Source organism: Hyla sarda, unplaced genomic scaffold (genome assembly GCF_029499605.1).
Source record: "Hyla sarda isolate aHylSar1 unplaced genomic scaffold, aHylSar1.hap1 scaffold_148, whole genome shotgun sequence".
Classification (NCBI taxonomy): domain Eukaryota; kingdom Metazoa; phylum Chordata; class Amphibia; order Anura; family Hylidae; genus Hyla; species Hyla sarda.
In genome coordinates this window covers 197,855-218,807 of record NW_026608112.1, presented here as the reverse complement: position 1 = coordinate 218,807, position 20,953 = coordinate 197,855, and the positions used below count along the sequence as shown (strand labels likewise).

Below are 20,953 nucleotides of genomic sequence, written 5' to 3'. Positions count from 1 at the left end.
GTAGGTGTGTGCTTGTGTGTGTGTTTCCTATGCAGATCCTAAGCCCAGTGTCACATGCAAGTAGGAGGAGTAAGAAGGGTTCCTGGCAAATCCGGGTTATGGATTGCATTTAAAAAGGCCCCGTGGGAGTGCAATGGGCCCCTGTCTTGCTGCTTAGCAATAATGGTATGGGTTTAGGTTCTGCTGTGTGTACTGGTGGTTGACTGCCCCCCAGCCCAGAGTGTGCATGGAAAATTGTCTGGCAGCCTCCCTGACAGCAAGCAGTGATAGTGCCCATGAAGGGCACCTTGTTGGGCCCGCCCCTTTCACGGTTATCGCTTCTCGGCCTTTTGGCTAAGATCAAGTGTAGTATCTGTTCTTATCAGTTTAATATCTGATACGTCCCCTATCTGGGGACCATATATTAAATGGATTTTTGAGAACGGGGGCCGATTTCGAAGCTTGCTTCCGTCGCCCTATGCATTGACCCGATATGGCAGTATCTTCGGGTACAGTGCACCACCCCCTTACAGGGTTAAAAAGAAAGATTCCTACTTTCATTGCTACCTGCTTGCTGGCTAGCCAGCTAGCCAGCCCTGTGGGCCTTGCTGCTGCTGCAGCCAAAAAACAAAAGGTGGTGCTGCTGCTGCTTCTGCTGCTTCTGCTTCTGCTTGTGTCTGGCCGCTGTTGGAGCGTCCAGGCACAGGACTTCTGCTGCTGCTGACTAAATGGCCTCCTTAATTGGATCATTTGAGTAGCCAGCACACCTGTGCAGGTAGGGCATGACATGATAGGCAGCTGCCTTGATAGCGGGTGGGTGCTGAATGTTCCTAATTGACAAAATAAGATTAATGCTTATGAAGAAATATAAAATCTCATCCCTTCCCCAATATCGCGCCACACCCCTACCCCTTAATTCCCTGGTTGAACTTGATGGACATATGTCTTTTTTCGACCGTACTAACTATGTAACTATGTAACATAACATGGGGGGGGGGGGGGGTCTCCTGGCTGTTCACACAGGTGTGTCATTGCTGTACATTGACCATGCATTGCTTCTGTGGTATTGCAAAGGCAAAGACAAATGCTTCCAGCCATCCATTGCACTAATGGATTGGTCATCAGCTGGCTGTCTATGTCCCGCATCAATATAGACCAAAGTACAGAGGGTTAGGCTATGCTATTGTGCACCTACCTGATGCATCAGAAGGTGCGAGGCCCTTGCTAAATTCTGTGCACAGACTTTGAGATCTATACTTTAGACTGTATCTAAACCTGCTCCAACATGGACTGACATTCTGGCCTACTTTCAGCCGATGCGACTTGTCTGTCGCTGAACAGTCGCTTTTTATGTATTCAGCACCTATGTATAATGTTGTAAAAATGCTCTAGAAGCTAAAGTCGCAGAAATGTCACACATATTTGGCCTGCAACTTTCTGTGCGACAAATTCAGACAGGAAAAATCAGTATAAATCCTTAGAAAATTATCCCCCAGTGTCTCCATCTGCTGGCGGTATTGAATAAGCATTGCTGCACTGATGGGGTATGCATTAGACGAAAAAAAAGAAGAAAAAGAAGAATAATACGCCCAGAAAAGAGGCGAAAAGGAGAAAAACGTAAAAAAACGTGAAAAAAAAGTAAGAGGAAGAGAAGGGAAAAAAAGGTGGAAATGGGTTTAAAAGTGATTTCGGCGGAGAATATATATATATATATATATATATATATATATATATATATACGCGCACACACACACATATATATAAACGTATTCTCCGTTGAGATATTGCAGCCGCTGCTGTGTCCAGGCCCAGGAGCCTTAGCACTGTGCTGTGATGTCACTCAATACCACTGACATCACTAGGTGTAAACAACATCTCTCCTTTGCTGTGTATGTGACTATGGAGCTGTTTGGTGATGTCGTCTATTATGGCCTTCATAGAAGCAACAGGAGATTGTTGCATCCATCTAGAACCCTCAGAACTACAGTGCTATGATGTCACTCACTTCCACAGGCCTTGCAGAGTGTAAACAACAACAACCCAGCTTTGTTGTGTATGTAACCATAGGGATTTGTGATGTCACCTAGAACCTTCACAGCAGCGACAGCTTTATGAGGAGCATCAGCACTGCTCTGCCTGAGCAGAACCATCACCGCCATAGGTTGTCAAATAACCCGGGTTTAACCCACACAGGTAAGTCCAATGGGGTGCAGGCATGTCCTCTATGCTTACAGCTTCCCGTGGGTGTTGGTTTGATACCGTTTGGGGACAGCCAAGGAGGCATCTGCAGGCAACAAAGGTAGGTGTGTGCTTGTGTGTGTGTTTCCTATGCAGATCCTAAGCCCAGTGTCACATGCAAGTAGGAGGAGTAAGAAGGGTTCCTGGCAAATCCGGGTTATGGATTGCATTTAAAAAGGCCCCGTGGGAGTGCAATGGGCCCCTGTCTTGCTGCTTAGCAATAATGGTATGGGTTTAGGTTCTGCTGTGTGTACTGGTGGTTGACTGCCCCCCAGCCCAGAGTGTGCATGGAAAATTGTCTGGCAGCCTCCCTGACAGCAAGCAGTGATAGTGCCCATGAAGGGCACCTTGTTGGGCCCGCCCCTTTCACGGTTATCGCTTCTCGGCCTTTTGGCTAAGATCAAGTGTAGTATCTGTTCTTATCAGTTTAATATCTGATACGTCCCCTATCTGGGGACCATATATTAAATGGATTTTTGAGAACGGGGGCCGATTTCGAAGCTTGCTTCCGTCGCCCTATGCATTGACCCGATATGGCAGTATCTTCGGGTACAGTGCACCACCCCCTTACAGGGTTAAAAAGAAAGATTCCTACTTTCATTGCTACCTGCTTGCTGGCTAGCCAGCTAGCCAGCCCTGTGGGCCTTGCTGCTGCTGCAGCCAAAAAACAAAAGGTGGTGCTGCTGCTGCTTCTGCTGCTTCTGCTTCTGCTTGTGTCTGGCCGCTGTTGGAGCGTCCAGGCACAGGACTTCTGCTGCTGCTGACTAAATGGCCTCCTTAATTGGATCATTTGAGTAGCCAGCACACCTGTGCAGGTAGGGCATGACATGATAGGCAGCTGCCTTGATAGCGGGTGGGTGCTGAATGTTCCTAATTGACAAAATAAGATTAATGCTTATGAAGAAATATAAAATCTCATCCCTTCCCCAATATCGCGCCACACCCCTACCCCTTAATTCCCTGGTTGAACTTGATGGACATATGTCTTTTTTCGACCGTACTAACTATGTAACTATGTAACATAACATGGGGGGGGGGGGGGGGTCTCCTGGCTGTTCACACAGGTGTGTCATTGCTGTACATTGACCATGCATTGCTTCTGTGGTATTGCAAAGGCAAAGACAAATGCTTCCAGCCATCCATTGCACTAATGGATTGGTCATCAGCTGGCTGTCTATGTCCCGCATCAATATAGACCAAAGTACAGAGGGTTAGGCTATGCTATTGTGCACCTACCTGATGCATCAGAAGGTGCGAGGCCCTTGCTAAATTCTGTGCACAGACTTTGAGATCTATACTTTAGACTGTATCTAAACCTGCTCCAACATGGACTGACATTCTGGCCTACTTTCAGCCGATGCGACTTGTCTGTCGCTGAACAGTCGCTTTTTATGTATTCAGCACCTATGTATAATGTTGTAAAAATGCTCTAGAAGCTAAAGTCGCAGAAATGTCACACATATTTGGCCTGCAACTTTCTGTGCGACAAATTCAGACAGGAAAAATCAGTATAAATCCTTAGAAAATTATCCCCCAGTGTCTCCATCTGCTGGCGGTATTGAATAAGCATTGCTGCACTGATGGGGTATGCATTAGACGAAAAAAAAGAAGAAAAAGAAGAATAATACGCCCAGAAAAGAGGCGAAAAGGAGAAAAACGTAAAAAAACGTGAAAAAAAAGTAAGAGGAAGAGAAGGGAAAAAAAGGTGGAAATGGGTTTAAAAGTGATTTCGGCGGAGAATATATATATATATATATATATATATATATATATATATATATATACGCGCACACACACACATATATATAAACGTATTCTCCGTTGAGATATTGCAGCCGCTGCTGTGTCCAGGCCCAGGAGCCTTAGCACTGTGCTGTGATGTCACTCAATACCACTGACATCACTAGGTGTAAACAACATCTCTCCTTTGCTGTGTATGTGACTATGGAGCTGTTTGGTGATGTCGTCTATTATGGCCTTCATAGAAGCAACAGGAGATTGTTGCATCCATCTAGAACCCTCAGAACTACAGTGCTATGATGTCACTCACTTCCACAGGCCTTGCAGAGTGTAAACAACAACAACCCAGCTTTGTTGTGTATGTAACCATAGGGATTTGTGATGTCACCTAGAACCTTCACAGCAGCGACAGCTTTATGAGGAGCATCAGCACTGCTCTGCCTGAGCAGAACCATCACCGCCATAGGTTGTCAAATAACCCGGGTTTAACCCACACAGGTAAGTCCAATGGGGTGCAGGCATGTCCTCTATGCTTACAGCTTCCCGTGGGTGTTGGTTTGATACCGTTTGGGGACAGCCAAGGAGGCATCTGCAGGCAACAAAGGTAGGTGTGTGCTTGTGTGTGTGTTTCCTATGCAGATCCTAAGCCCAGTGTCACATGCAAGTAGGAGGAGTAAGAAGGGTTCCTGGCAAATCCGGGTTATGGATTGCATTTAAAAAGGCCCCGTGGGAGTGCAATGGGCCCCTGTCTTGCTGCTTAGCAATAATGGTATGGGTTTAGGTTCTGCTGTGTGTACTGGTGGTTGACTGCCCCCCAGCCCAGAGTGTGCATGGAAAATTGTCTGGCAGCCTCCCTGACAGCAAGCAGTGATAGTGCCCATGAAGGGCACCTTGTTGGGCCCGCCCCTTTCACGGTTATTGCTTCTCGGCCTTTTGGCTAAGATCAAGTGTAGTATCTGTTCTTATCAGTTTAATATCTGATACGTCCCCTATCTGGGGACCATATATTAAATGGATTTTTGAGAACGGGGGCCGATTTCGAAGCTTGCTTCCGTCGCCCTATGCATTGACCCGATATGGCAGTATCTTCGGGTACAGTGCACCACCCCCTTACAGGGTTAAAAAGAAAGATTCCTACTTTCATTGCTACCTGCTTGCTGGCTAGCCAGCTAGCCAGCCCTGTGGGCCTTGCTGCTGCTGCAGCCAAAAAACAAAAGGTGGTGCTGCTGCTGCTTCTGCTGCTTCTGCTTCTGCTTGTGTCTGGCCGCTGTTGGAGCGTCCAGGCACAGGACTTCTGCTGCTGCTGACTAAATGGCCTCCTTAATTGGATCATTTGAGTAGCCAGCACACCTGTGCAGGTAGGGCATGACATGATAGGCAGCTGCCTTGATAGCGGGTGGGTGCTGAATGTTCCTAATTGACAAAATAAGATTAATGCTTATGAAGAAATATAAAATCTCATCCCTTCCCCAATATCGCGCCACACCCCTACCCCTTAATTCCCTGGTTGAACTTGATGGACATATGTCTTTTTTCGACCGTACTAACTATGTAACTATGTAACATAACATGGGGGGGGGGGGGGTCTCCTGGCTGTTCACACAGGTGTGTCATTGCTGTACATTGACCATGCATTGCTTCTGTGGTATTGCAAAGGCAAAGACAAATGCTTCCAGCCATCCATTGCACTAATGGATTGGTCATCAGCTGGCTGTCTATGTCCCGCATCAATATAGACCAAAGTACAGAGGGTTAGGCTATGCTATTGTGCACCTACCTGATGCATCAGAAGGTGCGAGGCCCTTGCTAAATTCTGTGCACAGACTTTGAGATCTATACTTTAGACTGTATCTAAACCTGCTCCAACATGGACTGACATTCTGGCCTACTTTCAGCCGATGCGACTTGTCTGTCGCTGAACAGTCGCTTTTTATGTATTCAGCACCTATGTATAATGTTGTAAAAATGCTCTAGAAGCTAAAGTCGCAGAAATGTCACACATATTTGGCCTGCAACTTTCTGTGCGACAAATTCAGACAGGAAAAATCAGTATAAATCCTTAGAAAATTATCCCCCAGTGTCTCCATCTGCTGGCGGTATTGAATAAGCATTGCTGCACTGATGGGGTATGCATTAGACGAAAAAAAAGAAGAAAAAGAAGAATAATACGCCCAGAAAAGAGGCGAAAAGGAGAAAAACGTAAAAAAACGTGAAAAAAAAGTAAGAGGAAGAGAAGGGAAAAAAAGGTGGAAATGGGTTTAAAAGTGATTTCGGCGGAGAAATATATATATATATATATATATATATATATATATATATATATACGCGCACACACACACATATATATAAACGTATTCTCCGTTGAGATATTGCAGCCGCTGCTGTGTCCAGGCCCAGGAGCCTTAGCACTGTGCTGTGATGTCACTCAATACCACTGACATCACTAGGTGTAAACAACATCTCTCCTTTGCTGTGTATGTGACTATGGAGCTGTTTGGTGATGTCGTCTATTATGGCCTTCATAGAAGCAACAGGAGATTGTTGCATCCATCTAGAACCCTCAGAACTACAGTGCTATGATGTCACTCACTTCCACAGGCCTTGCAGAGTGTAAACAACAACAACCCAGCTTTGTTGTGTATGTAACCATAGGGATTTGTGATGTCACCTAGAACCTTCACAGCAGCGACAGCTTTATGAGGAGCATCAGCACTGCTCTGCCTGAGCAGAACCATCACCGCCATAGGTTGTCAAATAACCCGGGTTTAACCCACACAGGTAAGTCCAATGGGGTGCAGGCATGTCCTCTATGCTTACAGCTTCCCGTGGGTGTTGGTTTGATACCGTTTGGGGACAGCCAAGGAGGCATCTGCAGGCAACAAAGGTAGGTGTGTGCTTGTGTGTGTGTTTCCTATGCAGATCCTAAGCCCAGTGTCACATGCAAGTAGGAGGAGTAAGAAGGGTTCCTGGCAAATCCGGGTTATGGATTGCATTTAAAAAGGCCCCGTGGGAGTGCAATGGGCCCCTGTCTTGCTGCTTAGCAATAATGGTATGGGTTTAGGTTCTGCTGTGTGTACTGGTGGTTGACTGCCCCCCAGCCCAGAGTGTGCATGGAAAATTGTCTGGCAGCCTCCCTGACAGCAAGCAGTGATAGTGCCCATGAAGGGCACCTTGTTGGGCCCGCCCCTTTCACGGTTATCGCTTCTCGGCCTTTTGGCTAAGATCAAGTGTAGTATCTGTTCTTATCAGTTTAATATCTGATACGTCCCCTATCTGGGGACCATATATTAAATGGATTTTTGAGAACGGGGGCCGATTTCGAAGCTTGCTTCCGTCGCCCTATGCATTGACCCGATATGGCAGTATCTTCGGGTACAGTGCACCACCCCCTTACAGGGTTAAAAAGAAAGATTCCTACTTTCATTGCTACCTGCTTGCTGGCTAGCCAGCTAGCCAGCCCTGTGGGCCTTGCTGCTGCTGCAGCCAAAAAACAAAAGGTGGTGCTGCTGCTGCTTCTGCTGCTTCTGCTTCTGCTTGTGTCTGGCCGCTGTTGGAGCGTCCAGGCACAGGACTTCTGCTGCTGCTGACTAAATGGCCTCCTTAATTGGATCATTTGAGTAGCCAGCACACCTGTGCAGGTAGGGCATGACATGATAGGCAGCTGCCTTGATAGCGGGTGGGTGCTGAATGTTCCTAATTGACAAAATAAGATTAATGCTTATGAAGAAATATAAAATCTCATCCCTTCCCCAATATCGCGCCACACCCCTACCCCTTAATTCCCTGGTTGAACTTGATGGACATATGTCTTTTTTCGACCGTACTAACTATGTAACTATGTAACATAACATGGGGGGGGGGGGGGGGGTCTCCTGGCTGTTCACACAGGTGTGTCATTGCTGTACATTGACCATGCATTGCTTCTGTGGTATTGCAAAGGCAAAGACAAATGCTTCCAGCCATCCATTGCACTAATGGATTGGTCATCAGCTGGCTGTCTATGTCCCGCATCAATATAGACCAAAGTACAGAGGGTTAGGCTATGCTATTGTGCACCTACCTGATGCATCAGAAGGTGCGAGGCCCTTGCTAAATTCTGTGCACAGACTTTGAGATCTATACTTTAGACTGTATCTAAACCTGCTCCAACATGGACTGACATTCTGGCCTACTTTCAGCCGATGCGACTTGTCTGTCGCTGAACAGTCGCTTTTTATGTATTCAGCACCTATGTATAATGTTGTAAAAATGCTCTAGAAGCTAAAGTCGCAGAAATGTCACACATATTTGGCCTGCAACTTTCTGTGCGACAAATTCAGACAGGAAAAATCAGTATAAATCCTTAGAAAATTATCCCCCAGTGTCTCCATCTGCTGGCGGTATTGAATAAGCATTGCTGCACTGATGGGGTATGCATTAGACGAAAAAAAAGAAGAAAAAGAAGAATAATACGCCCAGAAAAGAGGCGAAAAGGAGAAAAACGTAAAAAAACGTGAAAAAAAAGTAAGAGGAAGAGAAGGGAAAAAAAGGTGGAAATGGGTTTAAAAGTGATTTCGGCGGAGAAATATATATATATATATATATATATATATATATATATATATATATATACGCGCACACACACACATATATATAAACGTATTCTCCGTTGAGATATTGCAGCCGCTGCTGTGTCCAGGCCCAGGAGCCTTAGCACTGTGCTGTGATGTCACTCAATACCACTGACATCACTAGGTGTAAACAACATCTCTCCTTTGCTGTGTATGTGACTATGGAGCTGTTTGGTGATGTCGTCTATTATGGCCTTCATAGAAGCAACAGGAGATTGTTGCATCCATCTAGAACCCTCAGAACTACAGTGCTATGATGTCACTCACTTCCACAGGCCTTGCAGAGTGTAAACAACAACAACCCAGCTTTGTTGTGTATGTAACCATAGGGATTTGTGATGTCACCTAGAACCTTCACAGCAGCGACAGCTTTATGAGGAGCATCAGCACTGCTCTGCCTGAGCAGAACCATCACCGCCATAGGTTGTCAAATAACCCGGGTTTAACCCACACAGGTAAGTCCAATGGGGTGCAGGCATGTCCTCTATGCTTACAGCTTCCCGTGGGTGTTGGTTTGATACCGTTTGGGGACAGCCAAGGAGGCATCTGCAGGCAACAAAGGTAGGTGTGTGCTTGTGTGTGTGTTTCCTATGCAGATCCTAAGCCCAGTGTCACATGCAAGTAGGAGGAGTAAGAAGGGTTCCTGGCAAATCCGGGTTATGGATTGCATTTAAAAAGGCCCCGTGGGAGTGCAATGGGCCCCTGTCTTGCTGCTTAGCAATAATGGTATGGGTTTAGGTTCTGCTGTGTGTACTGGTGGTTGACTGCCCCCCAGCCCAGAGTGTGCATGGAAAATTGTCTGGCAGCCTCCCTGACAGCAAGCAGTGATAGTGCCCATGAAGGGCACCTTGTTGGGCCCGCCCCTTTCACGGTTATCGCTTCTCGGCCTTTTGGCTAAGATCAAGTGTAGTATCTGTTCTTATCAGTTTAATATCTGATACGTCCCCTATCTGGGGACCATATATTAAATGGATTTTTGAGAACGGGGGCCGATTTCGAAGCTTGCTTCCGTCGCCCTATGCATTGACCCGATATGGCAGTATCTTCGGGTACAGTGCACCACCCCCTTACAGGGTTAAAAAGAAAGATTCCTACTTTCATTGCTACCTGCTTGCTGGCTAGCCAGCTAGCCAGCCCTGTGGGCCTTGCTGCTGCTGCAGCCAAAAAACAAAAGGTGGTGCTGCTGCTGCTTCTGCTGCTTCTGCTTCTGCTTGTGTCTGGCCGCTGTTGGAGCGTCCAGGCACAGGACTTCTGCTGCTGCTGACTAAATGGCCTCCTTAATTGGATCATTTGAGTAGCCAGCACACCTGTGCAGGTAGGGCATGACATGATAGGCAGCTGCCTTGATAGCGGGTGGGTGCTGAATGTTCCTAATTGACAAAATAAGATTAATGCTTATGAAGAAATATAAAATCTCATCCCTTCCCCAATATCGCGCCACACCCCTACCCCTTAATTCCCTGGTTGAACTTGATGGACATATGTCTTTTTTCGACCGTACTAACTATGTAACTATGTAACATAACATGGGGGGGGGGGGGGGTCTCCTGGCTGTTCACACAGGTGTGTCATTGCTGTACATTGACCATGCATTGCTTCTGTGGTATTGCAAAGGCAAAGACAAATGCTTCCAGCCATCCATTGCACTAATGGATTGGTCATCAGCTGGCTGTCTATGTCCCGCATCAATATAGACCAAAGTACAGAGGGTTAGGCTATGCTATTGTGCACCTACCTGATGCATCAGAAGGTGCGAGGCCCTTGCTAAATTCTGTGCACAGACTTTGAGATCTATACTTTAGACTGTATCTAAACCTGCTCCAACATGGACTGACATTCTGGCCTACTTTCAGCCGATGCGACTTGTCTGTCGCTGAACAGTCGCTTTTTATGTATTCAGCACCTATGTATAATGTTGTAAAAATGCTCTAGAAGCTAAAGTCGCAGAAATGTCACACATATTTGGCCTGCAACTTTCTGTGCGACAAATTCAGACAGGAAAAATCAGTATAAATCCTTAGAAAATTATCCCCCAGTGTCTCCATCTGCTGGCGGTATTGAATAAGCATTGCTGCACTGATGGGGTATGCATTAGACGAAAAAAAAGAAGAAAAAGAAGAATAATACGCCCAGAAAAGAGGCGAAAAGGAGAAAAACGTAAAAAAACGTGAAAAAAAAGTAAGAGGAAGAGAAGGGAAAAAAAGGTGGAAATGGGTTTAAAAGTGATTTCGGCGGAGAAATATATATATATATATATATATATATATATATATATATATATATATACGCGCACACACACACATATATATAAACGTATTCTCCGTTGAGATATTGCAGCCGCTGCTGTGTCCAGGCCCAGGAGCCTTAGCACTGTGCTGTGATGTCACTCAATACCACTGACATCACTAGGTGTAAACAACATCTCTCCTTTGCTGTGTATGTGACTATGGAGCTGTTTGGTGATGTCGTCTATTATGGCCTTCATAGAAGCAACTGGAGATTGTTGCATACATCTAGAACCCTCAGAACTACAGTGCTATGATGTCACTCACTTCCACAGGCCTTGCAGAGTGTAAACAACAACAACCCAGCTTTGTTGTGTATGTAACCATAGGGATTTGTGATGTCACCTAGAACCTTCACAGCAGCGACAGCTTTATGAGGAGCATCAGCACTGCTCTGCCTGAGCAGAACCATCACCGCCATAGGTTGTCAAATAACCCGGGTTTAACCCACACAGGTAAGTCCAATGGGGTGCAGGCATGTCCTCTATGCTTACAGCTTCCCGTGGGTGTTGGTTTGATACCGTTTGGGGACAGCCAAGGAGGCATCTGCAGGCAACAAAGGTAGGTGTGTGCTTGTGTGTGTGTTTCCTATGCAGATCCTAAGCCCAGTGTCACATGCAAGTAGGAGGAGTAAGAAGGGTTCCTGGCAAATCCGGGTTATGGATTGCATTTAAAAAGGCCCCGTGGGAGTGCAATGGGCCCCTGTCTTGCTGCTTAGCAATAATGGTATGGGTTTAGGTTCTGCTGTGTGTACTGGTGGTTGACTGCCCCCCAGCCCAGAGTGTGCATGGAAAATTGTCTGGCAGCCTCCCTGACAGCAAGCAGTGATAGTGCCCATGAAGGGCACCTTGTTGGGCCCGCCCCTTTCACGGTTATCGCTTCTCGGCCTTTTGGCTAAGATCAAGTGTAGTATCTGTTCTTATCAGTTTAATATCTGATACGTCCCCTATCTGGGGACCATATATTAAATGGATTTTTGAGAACGGGGGCCGATTTCGAAGCTTGCTTCCGTCGCCCTATGCATTGACCCGATATGGCAGTATCTTCGGGTACAGTGCACCACCCCCTTACAGGGTTAAAAAGAAAGATTCCTACTTTCATTGCTACCTGCTTGCTGGCTAGCCAGCTAGCCAGCCCTGTGGGCCTTGCTGCTGCTGCAGCCAAAAGCCAAAAAACAAAAGGTGGTGCTGCTGCTGCTTCTGCTGCTTCTGCTGCTTCTGCTGCTTCTGCTGCTTCTGCTTCTGCTTGTGTCTGGCCGCTGTTGGAGCGTCCAGGCACAGGACTTCTGCTGCTGCTGACTAAATGGCCTCCTTAATTGGATCATTTGAGTAGCCAGCACACCTGTGCAGGTAGGGCATGACATGATAGGCAGCTGCCTTGATACTTACCTGGCAGGGGAGATACCATGATCGCTACGGTCTGAAGAACTCCAAGCATTGTGGTAGAGATTTTGCGTAGTACGATTGCAGTACTTTTCGTTCTTATTAGAACCGCATTTCTCTAGAGCATACCACCTGAAGATCGTCTCCTGCCTGCCTCGGAACATCTGAAGAAGGAGAAGATCTTGAAGACTGCAGCTCCGGAAGAAGCCGACGAAGAACCTGGAAGAAGGGAATCGGCGGTGAATTCCGGAACAGCGGCGAAGAGGAAGGCGGCGCAGAATCTTTTCGAAGAAACTCGCTGCCTCTGGAGAAGGATTTGCATAGCTCCTCCCACCGGGACCGGATCTGCATAGCTCCTCCCACCCGGGAAAGAAGACTTTGCGAAGCCTCTCTCCACAAGCAAGCAAGGAAGCGGAAAAGAGCCTGCTGGAAGAAGCCATGGCCTCAACCAGCAAGTCCACCCAGGAGGCTGCAGGGCAAGGCCTGGAGGTCCAGCCCCAACCACAGCAAGCTTCAACCTCCACCACGGCAAGGCAGAAGGGCGGCAGAATTCCTAACCTGGAAGCTCCAACCCTGGAGCCCTGGATGAGGCAGACTGTTGCCTTGAAGCTCAAGCCCGTGGACGGAAGGGTGCCGGACATGTCCCACGACGTGTTCTGCAAGAAGATGCTGGCGGATCAAGGCTTCCCCACGGCTGACACCCTGGGAATAGCAACCTTCTTTTCGGGAATCTTCTACATCACCTTTGCCACCATTGGGACCTGTAGAAGATACTGGGAGGTGGTGAAAGCGGCGAGTCCCGAATCCCCTTTCTCTCGCTTTGTGGGCAACTGCCTTATTCAAAGAGAGGAGAGGCGGGTGACGGTCTCAATGCGGAACCCACACACCCCAGGCACGGACATCTCGACCTTCCTGAAGCGCTTCTGCACCGTGGTGAGGGAGCCCACCCGCATCCTGAACTCACTCGGATACTGGACCTGCAAGTGGTCTGTGGTCGTCAGACTCAACAAGAACCCTGCTTCTCCAGACGGACTACAGCACCTGCCAACGACATTTTCCTTGGGCAACTCCACAGGACTTATCTTCTACCCGGACATGCCGCAGACCTGCAGGAGATGTGGCAAGATGGGCCACGAGGGCAAGGACTGTACGGAGGATGCCTGCAGGTATTGCCGTGTGACAGGTCACACGACCAAGGACTGCCCCAAGAGCAAGACCTGCAACCTCTGCGGACTGGCAGCCCACAGCTACAAGGACTGCCCCCAGAGGGAGAGAACATGGGCATCTGTGGCAGCGAGAGCACCGAAGCCAGCCCCAGCTCCGGAGCCAACACCACGGATGGCCAAGCCGACCAAGGAGGGTAAGAAGGCGAAAGCCACCACCCCTGCCCCGTCCCGCCCCTCCCCTGCACCTCCCGCCCCATCCCCTGCCCCTCCCGCCCCATCTCCTGCCCCATCCCGCCCCACCCCTGCCCCATCCCGTCCCACCCCTGCCCCATCCCGTCCCACCCCTGCCCCTCCTGCCCCATCCCGTCCCACCCCTGCCCCTCCTGCCCCATCCCGTCCCACCCCCACCCCTCCTGCCCCATCCCGCCCCACCCCTGCCCCCCGTACCCCACCCCGGCCCACCCCTGCCCCCCGTACCCCACCCCGGCCCACCCCTGCCCCGTCCTCCCCTGCCCGGCCCACCCCTGCCCCGTCCTCCCCTGCCCGGCCCACCCCTGCCCCGTCCTCCCCTGCCCGGGCACTCTCTCCTGCCCCCCGCCCCACCCAGCCTCCTTTCTCTCCTGGCCCAGCAGCACCTAACCCCCCTCCAGCTGCTGGTGCCCGCCCTTCGGAGGACTTTCCTGTGCTTCCTCCCCCAGGTACCATACAGAGGAAGAGGAAAGGAAGGGACAACGTATCAGAAGAGTCCCACAAAAGAAAGATAATCGAGACCTGCGAAACCCCTCAAGCTTCAGATGAGGAGGAGGAGATGGAGCAGGTCTGCGAGAGCCCTGAGGCTTCAGAAGGAGAGGAGGTGATGGAGCAGGCCCAAGTGGAGCAGGTCCAAGCAGAGCCAGTCCAAGCTCAATCTATGGAGGAGCTGCTGCAGGACCCAGAGGTTAAGAAAATCCTGGACACTCCGTCCAACACGGTCTACGACGAGTTCTTGGAAGGGCGCTACGAGAAGCCACACGAGCCGACAGGCGCCAGAGAAGAGGACCCGTCCGACCAGACTGGTAACTAGTATCAGAACTAACCTCTCTTTTTTTATTCCCATGGCTGATCTCAACATCTTCTGCATTAATGTGAGGAGTATTAGAGCTTGGTTTAGATTCCAGACTGTTCTTACGTTCTTAGATTCCCAGAGGTGTGATGTTTACATGTTGCAGGAATGTGCTTTGTCTGCTTCTAGGTCTTACAACCATCTGGCCAGGCAGTGGCCTCACGGCCCTTCCTACTGGTCTGGTGGGGGCGACAATAGGTCTGCGGGGGTGGCCATCCTGATCAGGGGAGGTAACTTTGCACTTGATTCCGTCCGGGAGCTCGTCTGTGGCAGACTTCTTGTCGCAGACGGTTCCTGGGCGGGTGAGCCCGTGCGGCTCATCAACGTGTACGCCTCCCCTGAGAGGGATGTCCGACTGGAGGTTCTCCAGGCCCTGCGGGCTGAACTCGCCACCACTAGGGCAGTAGTGTTGGGTGGTGACTTCAACTGCCCCATTGAGGTGGACGGGCGCAGTTCTGGCACATCCGCCAACCTGGACGTGACGTCTAAACTGCTGATTGAGATGGTGACGGAGGCATCCTTGCAGGACGTTGTCGGGTCCATCGGGAACGGCTCCGTAAACTATACGTGGAGCCGCCCCGATGGCTCGCTCCGTTCTCGGATAGACTTCATCTTCACTTCGAGAGCAGTCAGAAAGGTGTCGTACTCTATGGTCCCCTGCTTCTTCTCTGACCACAGGGCCATTCGATTCCGGGGGACTCTGGGCCATGGATTCCCACCTGGCCCAGGCTCCTGGAAGTTGAATTGTGCCCTGTTGGAGCAGAGGGAGGTCATGGAGGAACTTAGGGATGCGTACCTTGTATGGCGAAATGACAAATGTCTGTTCAAGTGCATCAGCGACTGGTGGGAATATGTTAAAGTCGAATTCCGTTGTTTCTTTCAGGCAAAAGGCAGACAACAGGCGTGTGCGAAGAAGTGGGACTTGAGGAAACTGCAGCGCGAGCTGCGGTCCCTGCAGGACCTGCTCCAGTGTGGCTGGGACGTCAGGGAGGAGCTGGAGGAGACCAAAAAGAGCTTGAAAAGGCACTTTGAGGAGGAATCCAAGCGAATCGTCTTTCGTTCCAAGGTGGAGAACCTGGAGAAGGGTGAGAAATGTAACTCTTTCTTTTTCAGGAAGCTCCATGCCGGCCACACGCCCCTGACTGAGCTACGAGATGAGACCGGACACATGAGGAGCGGCAAGGAGGAAGTGATGGGGGTCGTCCACGACTTCTACAGCAACCTCTACGCCCCCAAGTCATCCGACCCCGAAGCCGCCGAGAGGTTCCTGTCAGGTGTCACTAACGTTGTTGATCCCGCAGGTGCGGCGGCTATGGACGATCCCTTGACGGTGGGGGAGCTGCTCTCTGCCGCTAAATCCTTTAAGCCCGGCAGGACCCCGGGCAGTGACGGTCTCCCGGCCGAGCTCTACGTAGCGCTGGGTGACCTGACCTGTCCGGACCTGTTGGAGGTGTACGAGGAGATGGTGGTGGGGGGCAGAATGCCTCCGTCGTTGAGGGAAGGGATGATCACGATCTTGTATAAGCGGAAGGGGGAGAGATGTGACCTGAAAAACTGGCGTCCCATCTCTCTCCTGAACGTGGACTACAAGATCCTCGCCAAGGTGCTGGCCAACAGGCTGAAACCTGTCATGGGGCAGATCGTCCATCCGGACCAGACCTGCAGCATTCCTGGCCGCAGGATTGCCGACAGCCTTGCCCTTGTGAGAGACACGGTCCATTACATCCAGGACCGCGGGGGCCGCGCCGCCCTGGTCAGCTTAGATCAGGAGAAGGCGTTCGACCGTGTCTCCCACGCATTCATGGACAGGGTTTTGCGCAGGCTGGGTCTGGGGAAGATGTTTTGCTCTTTTGTTAACGTTATGTATTTTGACATTTACAGCACGGTGTTGGTGAACGGCTGGAAGACTGACCCCTTTTCCATTCTTTCAGGGGTTAGACAAGGCTGCCCTCTTTCACCTCTCCTTTTTGTTTGTGTTATAGAGCTCTTCGCTGAGACTATCCGGCAGAGTGGAGAGATCAGAGGGATCACCGCACCAGGACCAGATCGCCACGAGGTCAAGTGCTCGCTCTACATGGACGACGTGACCGTCTTCTGCGCTGACCAGCGTTCGGTGACTGCACTCGTCCAGACCTGCGAGGACTTCGGCAGAGCTTCGGGGGCAAAAGTCAACTGCGGGAAGTCGGAGGCCATGCTCTTCGGGGAGTGGCACCTGGCTTCTTCCGCCCCCTTCCCCTTTACTATTAAGCCGGACTTCATTCAAATTCTTGGAGTCTGGTTCGGGAAGGAAGGAGCGGCCCTTAAGTCTTGGCAAGACCGACTAGGAAGGATAAACTCAAAGATCGGACTGTGGAGCTCCAGAAAGCTCACGATGGAAGGCAAGGCACTTGTCCTGCGGAGTGAAGTTTTGCCTGTGCTCCAATATACCGCACAGGCCTGGCCTCCCCATACCACCGTTTGCAAGGCCATCACCCGGACAGTATTTGGCTTCGTCTGGGGCAAAATGGACAGAGTCAAGAGGACCGTGATGTACAAGGAACCCCGCAAGGGTGGGAAGGGAATACCCGACATCCCCGCTCTGCTGAGGGCCTCCTTTGCATGTGTCACGGTGCAGCGGACTCTTGTAGAAAAGACTGGCTCAGCGGGCAGGTCCATGTCTCGCTTGCTTCTCATGCCCCTCTGGAGACAGCTGGGCTGGGACAAGTGGGACAGCTCCATCCCTTACAACTGGAACACTCCCTGGTTCTATGGGGATGTTGTCCGGTTTGTGAGGGAGCACCAGCTGGAAGGACTGAAACCAGACCTATGGAAGCCAAAGACAATCCACAAGCTCATCCGAGCTAAGGACTCGACCGAGCTGGTTCCGGGACTCCCCGCAGCCACTGCAGAGACAGTTTGGAACAATGTGGCCTCAAAGCGGCTTACCAATGGACACAAGGACTTGTCGTGGATGGCCGTCATGGGAGGTCTCTCTCTCAGGTCATTCATGCATGCCCGCAACCTGTGCAAGACCCGGTACTGCCCCCGTTGCCCCTACGTGGAGGAAACATCTTTCCACGTGTTTTGGCAGTGCCCCTTTGCACAGGGTCTGTTGGACGCCCTAGAACAGGAACTCAGAGACTCAGTGCCCAGGAGCTGCCTATCGTACCATTCGGTGCTTTACGGCCTGTTCCCTGGGACCCACGACGTGGAGGCCATCCAGGAGGCCTGGCGCCTTATGAACTGTTTTAAGGACGCAGTGTGGCTCTCCAGGAACCGCCTCGTGATCAACAGGGAAAACATGTCCGTCCGGGACTGCCGCAGGTTCATCAAGAACCTGCTTAGAGACTATTCCATCTTGGACAGCTCGGCCGTTGATGAGGAAGAAGAGGAGTGAAGACCCCTCTCCTTCTCCCATGTCTCCCTGAAGATACAGCCCAACAGTTTGGCCCTGTGATCCGCCCCCTCCCTACCCCCACATAGTCGCCCACACCCCTACCCCGATCACAGATTGTATTATTTGGTTTTTGTTTGATCTCTTGTGCTTTTCTATTGCAGGATTGAGCTGAATGTTAGAGTAGCATGGTGTGCGATGTATAGCTTAGGGAACCTTTGCTGTGTATTGTACTATCATGCTTTGTGTGACTGTAATTTATTGTACGACTTGTAATGACTGAACGGAAAATAAAGCTCTTTCAATCAAAAAAAAAAAAAATCTGTTCTTATCAGTTTATACTGACCTGGCAGGGGAGATACCATGATCGCTACGGTCTGAAGAACTCCAAGCATTGTGGTAGAGATTTTGCGTAGTACGATTGCAGTACTTTTCGTTCTTATTAGAACCGCATTTCTCTAGAGCATACCACCTGAAGATCGTCTCCTGCCTGCCTCGGAACATCTGAAGAAGGAGAAGATCTTGAAGACTGCAGCTCCGGAAGAAGCCGACGAAGAACCTGGAAGAAGGGAATCGGCGGTGAATTCCGGAACAGCGGCGAAGAGGAAGGCGGCGCAGAATCTTTTCGAAGAAACTCGCTGCCTCTGGAGAAGGATTTGCATAGCTCCTCCCACCCGGGAAAGAAGACTTTGCGAAGCCTCTCTCCACAAGCAAGCAAGGAAGCGGAAAAGAGCCTGCTGGAAGAAGCCATGGCCTCAACCAGCAAGTCCACCCAGGAGGCTGCAGGGCAAGGCCTGGAGGTCCAGCCCCAACCACAGCAAGCTTCAACCTCCACCACGGCAAGGCAGAAGGGCGGCAGAAGTCCTAACCTGGAAGCCCCAACCCTGGAGCCCTGGATGAGGCAGACTGTTGCCTTGAAGCTCAAGCCCGTGGACGGAAGGGTGCCGGACATGTCCCACGACGTGTTCTGCAAGAAGATGCTGGCGGATCAAGGCTTCCCCACGGCTGACACCCTGGGAATAGCAACCTTCTTTTCGGGAATCTTCTACATCACCTTTGCCACCATTGGGACCTGTAGAAGATACTGGGAGGTGGTGAAAGCGGCGAGTCCCGAATCCCCTTTCTCTCGCTTTGTGGGCAACTGCCTTATTCAAAGAGAGGAGAGGCGGGTGACGGTCTCAATGCGGAACCCACACACCCCAGGCACGGACATCTCGACCTTCCTGAAGCGCTTCTGCACCGTGGTGAGGGAGCCCACCCGCATCCTGAACTCACTCGGATACTGGACCTGCAAGTGGTCTGTGGTCGTCAGACTCAACAAGAACCCTGCTTCTCCAGACGGACTACAGCACCTGCCAACGACATTTTCCTTGGGCAACTCCACAGGACTTATCTTCTACCCGGACATGCCGCAGACCTGCAGGAGATGTGGCAAGATGGGCCACGAGGGCAAGGACTGTACGGAGGATGCCTGCAGGTATTGCCGTGTGACAGGTCACACGACCAAGGACTGCCCCAAGAGCAAGACCTGCAACCTCTGCGGAATGGCAGCCCACAGCTACAAGGACTGCCCCCAGAGGGAGAGAACATGGGCATCTGTGGCAGCGAGAGCACCGAAGCCAGCCCCAGCTCCGGAGCCAACACCACGGATGGCCAAGCCGACCAAGGAGGGTAAGAAGGCGAAAGCCACCACCCCTGCCCCGTCCCGCCCCTCCCCTGCCCCTCCAGTCCCATCCCCTGCCCCTCCCGCCCTCTCTCCTGCCCCATCCCGTCCCACCCCTGCCCCATCCCGTCCCACCCCTGCCCCATCCCGTCCCACCCCTGCCCCTCCTACCCCATCCCGTCCCACCCCAGCCCCTCCTGCCCCATCCCGCCCCACCCCTGCCCCCCGTACCCCACCCCGGCCCACCCCTGCCCCCCGTACCCCACCCCGGCCCACCCCTGCCCCGTCCTCCCCTGCCCGGCCCACCCTGCCCCGTCCTCCCCTGCCCGGGCACTCTCTCCTGCCCCCCGCCCCACCCAGCCTCCTTTCTCTCCTGGCCCAGCAGCACCTAACCCCCCTCCAGCTGCTGGTGCCCGCCCTTCGGAGGACTTTCCTGTGCTTCCTCCCCCAGGTACCATACAGAGGAAGAGGAAAGGAAGGGACAACGTATCAGAAGAGTCCCACAAAAGAAAGATAATCGAGACCTGCGAGACCCCTCAAGCTTCAGATGAGGAGGAGGAGATGGAGCAGGTCTGCGAGAGCCTTGAGGCTTCAGAAGGAGAGGAGGTGATGGAGCAGGCCCAAGTGGAGCAGGTCCAAGCAGAGCCAGTCCAAGCTCAATCTATGGAGGAGCTGCTGCAGGACCCAGAGGTTAAGAAAATCCTGGACACTCCGTCCAACACGGTCTACGACGAGTTCTTGGAAGGGCGCTACGAGAAGCCACAGGAGCCGACAGGCGCTAGAGAAGAGGACCCGTCCGACCAGACTGGTAACTAGTATCAGAACTAACCTCTCTTTTTATTCCCATGGCTGATCTCAACATCTTCTGCATTAATGTGAGGAGTATTAGAGCTTGGTTTAGATTTCAGACTGTTCTTACGTTCTTAGATTCCCAGAGGTGTGATGTTTACATGTTGCAGGAATGTGCTTTGTCTGCTTCTAGGTCTTACAACCATCTGGCCAGGCAGTGGCCTCACGGCCCTTCCTACTGGTCTGGTGGGGGCGACAATAGGTCTGCGGGGGTGGCCATCCTGATCAGGGGAGGTAACTTTGCACTTGATTCCGTCCGGGAGCTCGTCTGTGGCAGACTTCTTGTCGCAGACGGTTCCTGGGCGGGTGAGCCCGTGCGGCTCATCAACGTGTATGCCTCCCCTGAGAGGGATGTCCGACTGGAGGTTCTCCAGGCCCTGCGGGCTGAACTCGCCACCACTAGAGCAGTAGTGTTGGGTGGTGACTTCAACTGCCCCATTGAGGTGGAAGGGCGCAGTTCTGGCACATCCGCCAACCTGGACGTGACGTCTAAACTGCTGATTGAGATGGTGACGGAGGCATCCTTGCAGGACGTTGTCGGGTCCGTCGGGAACGGCTCCGTAAAC

The 20,953-nt window shown here is 51.2% G+C and overlaps 6 non-coding genes across 6 annotated transcripts; all 6 read left to right on the top strand.

Annotated features, from left to right (window-relative positions):
* Window positions 1-313: 313 nt before the first annotated feature.
* Window positions 314-504, top strand: LOC130308350 (U2 spliceosomal RNA). The gene has a single exon (XR_008857331.1). It is a non-coding gene; the product is annotated as a U2 spliceosomal RNA (small nuclear RNA).
* Window positions 505-2,591: 2,087 nt separating this feature from the next.
* Window positions 2,592-2,782, top strand: LOC130308349 (U2 spliceosomal RNA). Its single transcript, XR_008857330.1, has one exon. It is a non-coding gene; the product is annotated as a U2 spliceosomal RNA (small nuclear RNA).
* Window positions 2,783-4,874: 2,092 nt separating this feature from the next.
* Window positions 4,875-5,065, top strand: LOC130308441 (U2 spliceosomal RNA). The gene has a single exon (XR_008857419.1). It is a non-coding gene; the product is annotated as a U2 spliceosomal RNA (small nuclear RNA).
* A 2,089-nt stretch (window positions 5,066-7,154) lies between these two features.
* LOC130308346 (U2 spliceosomal RNA) lies at window positions 7,155-7,345 on the top strand. Its single transcript, XR_008857328.1, has one exon. It is a non-coding gene; the product is annotated as a U2 spliceosomal RNA (small nuclear RNA).
* A 2,096-nt stretch (window positions 7,346-9,441) lies between these two features.
* On the top strand, window positions 9,442-9,632 carry LOC130308345 (U2 spliceosomal RNA). Its single transcript, XR_008857327.1, has one exon. It is a non-coding gene; the product is annotated as a U2 spliceosomal RNA (small nuclear RNA).
* A 2,094-nt stretch (window positions 9,633-11,726) lies between these two features.
* LOC130308344 (U2 spliceosomal RNA) lies at window positions 11,727-11,917 on the top strand. Its single transcript, XR_008857326.1, has one exon. It is a non-coding gene; the product is annotated as a U2 spliceosomal RNA (small nuclear RNA).
* Window positions 11,918-20,953: the final 9,036 nt, after the last annotated feature.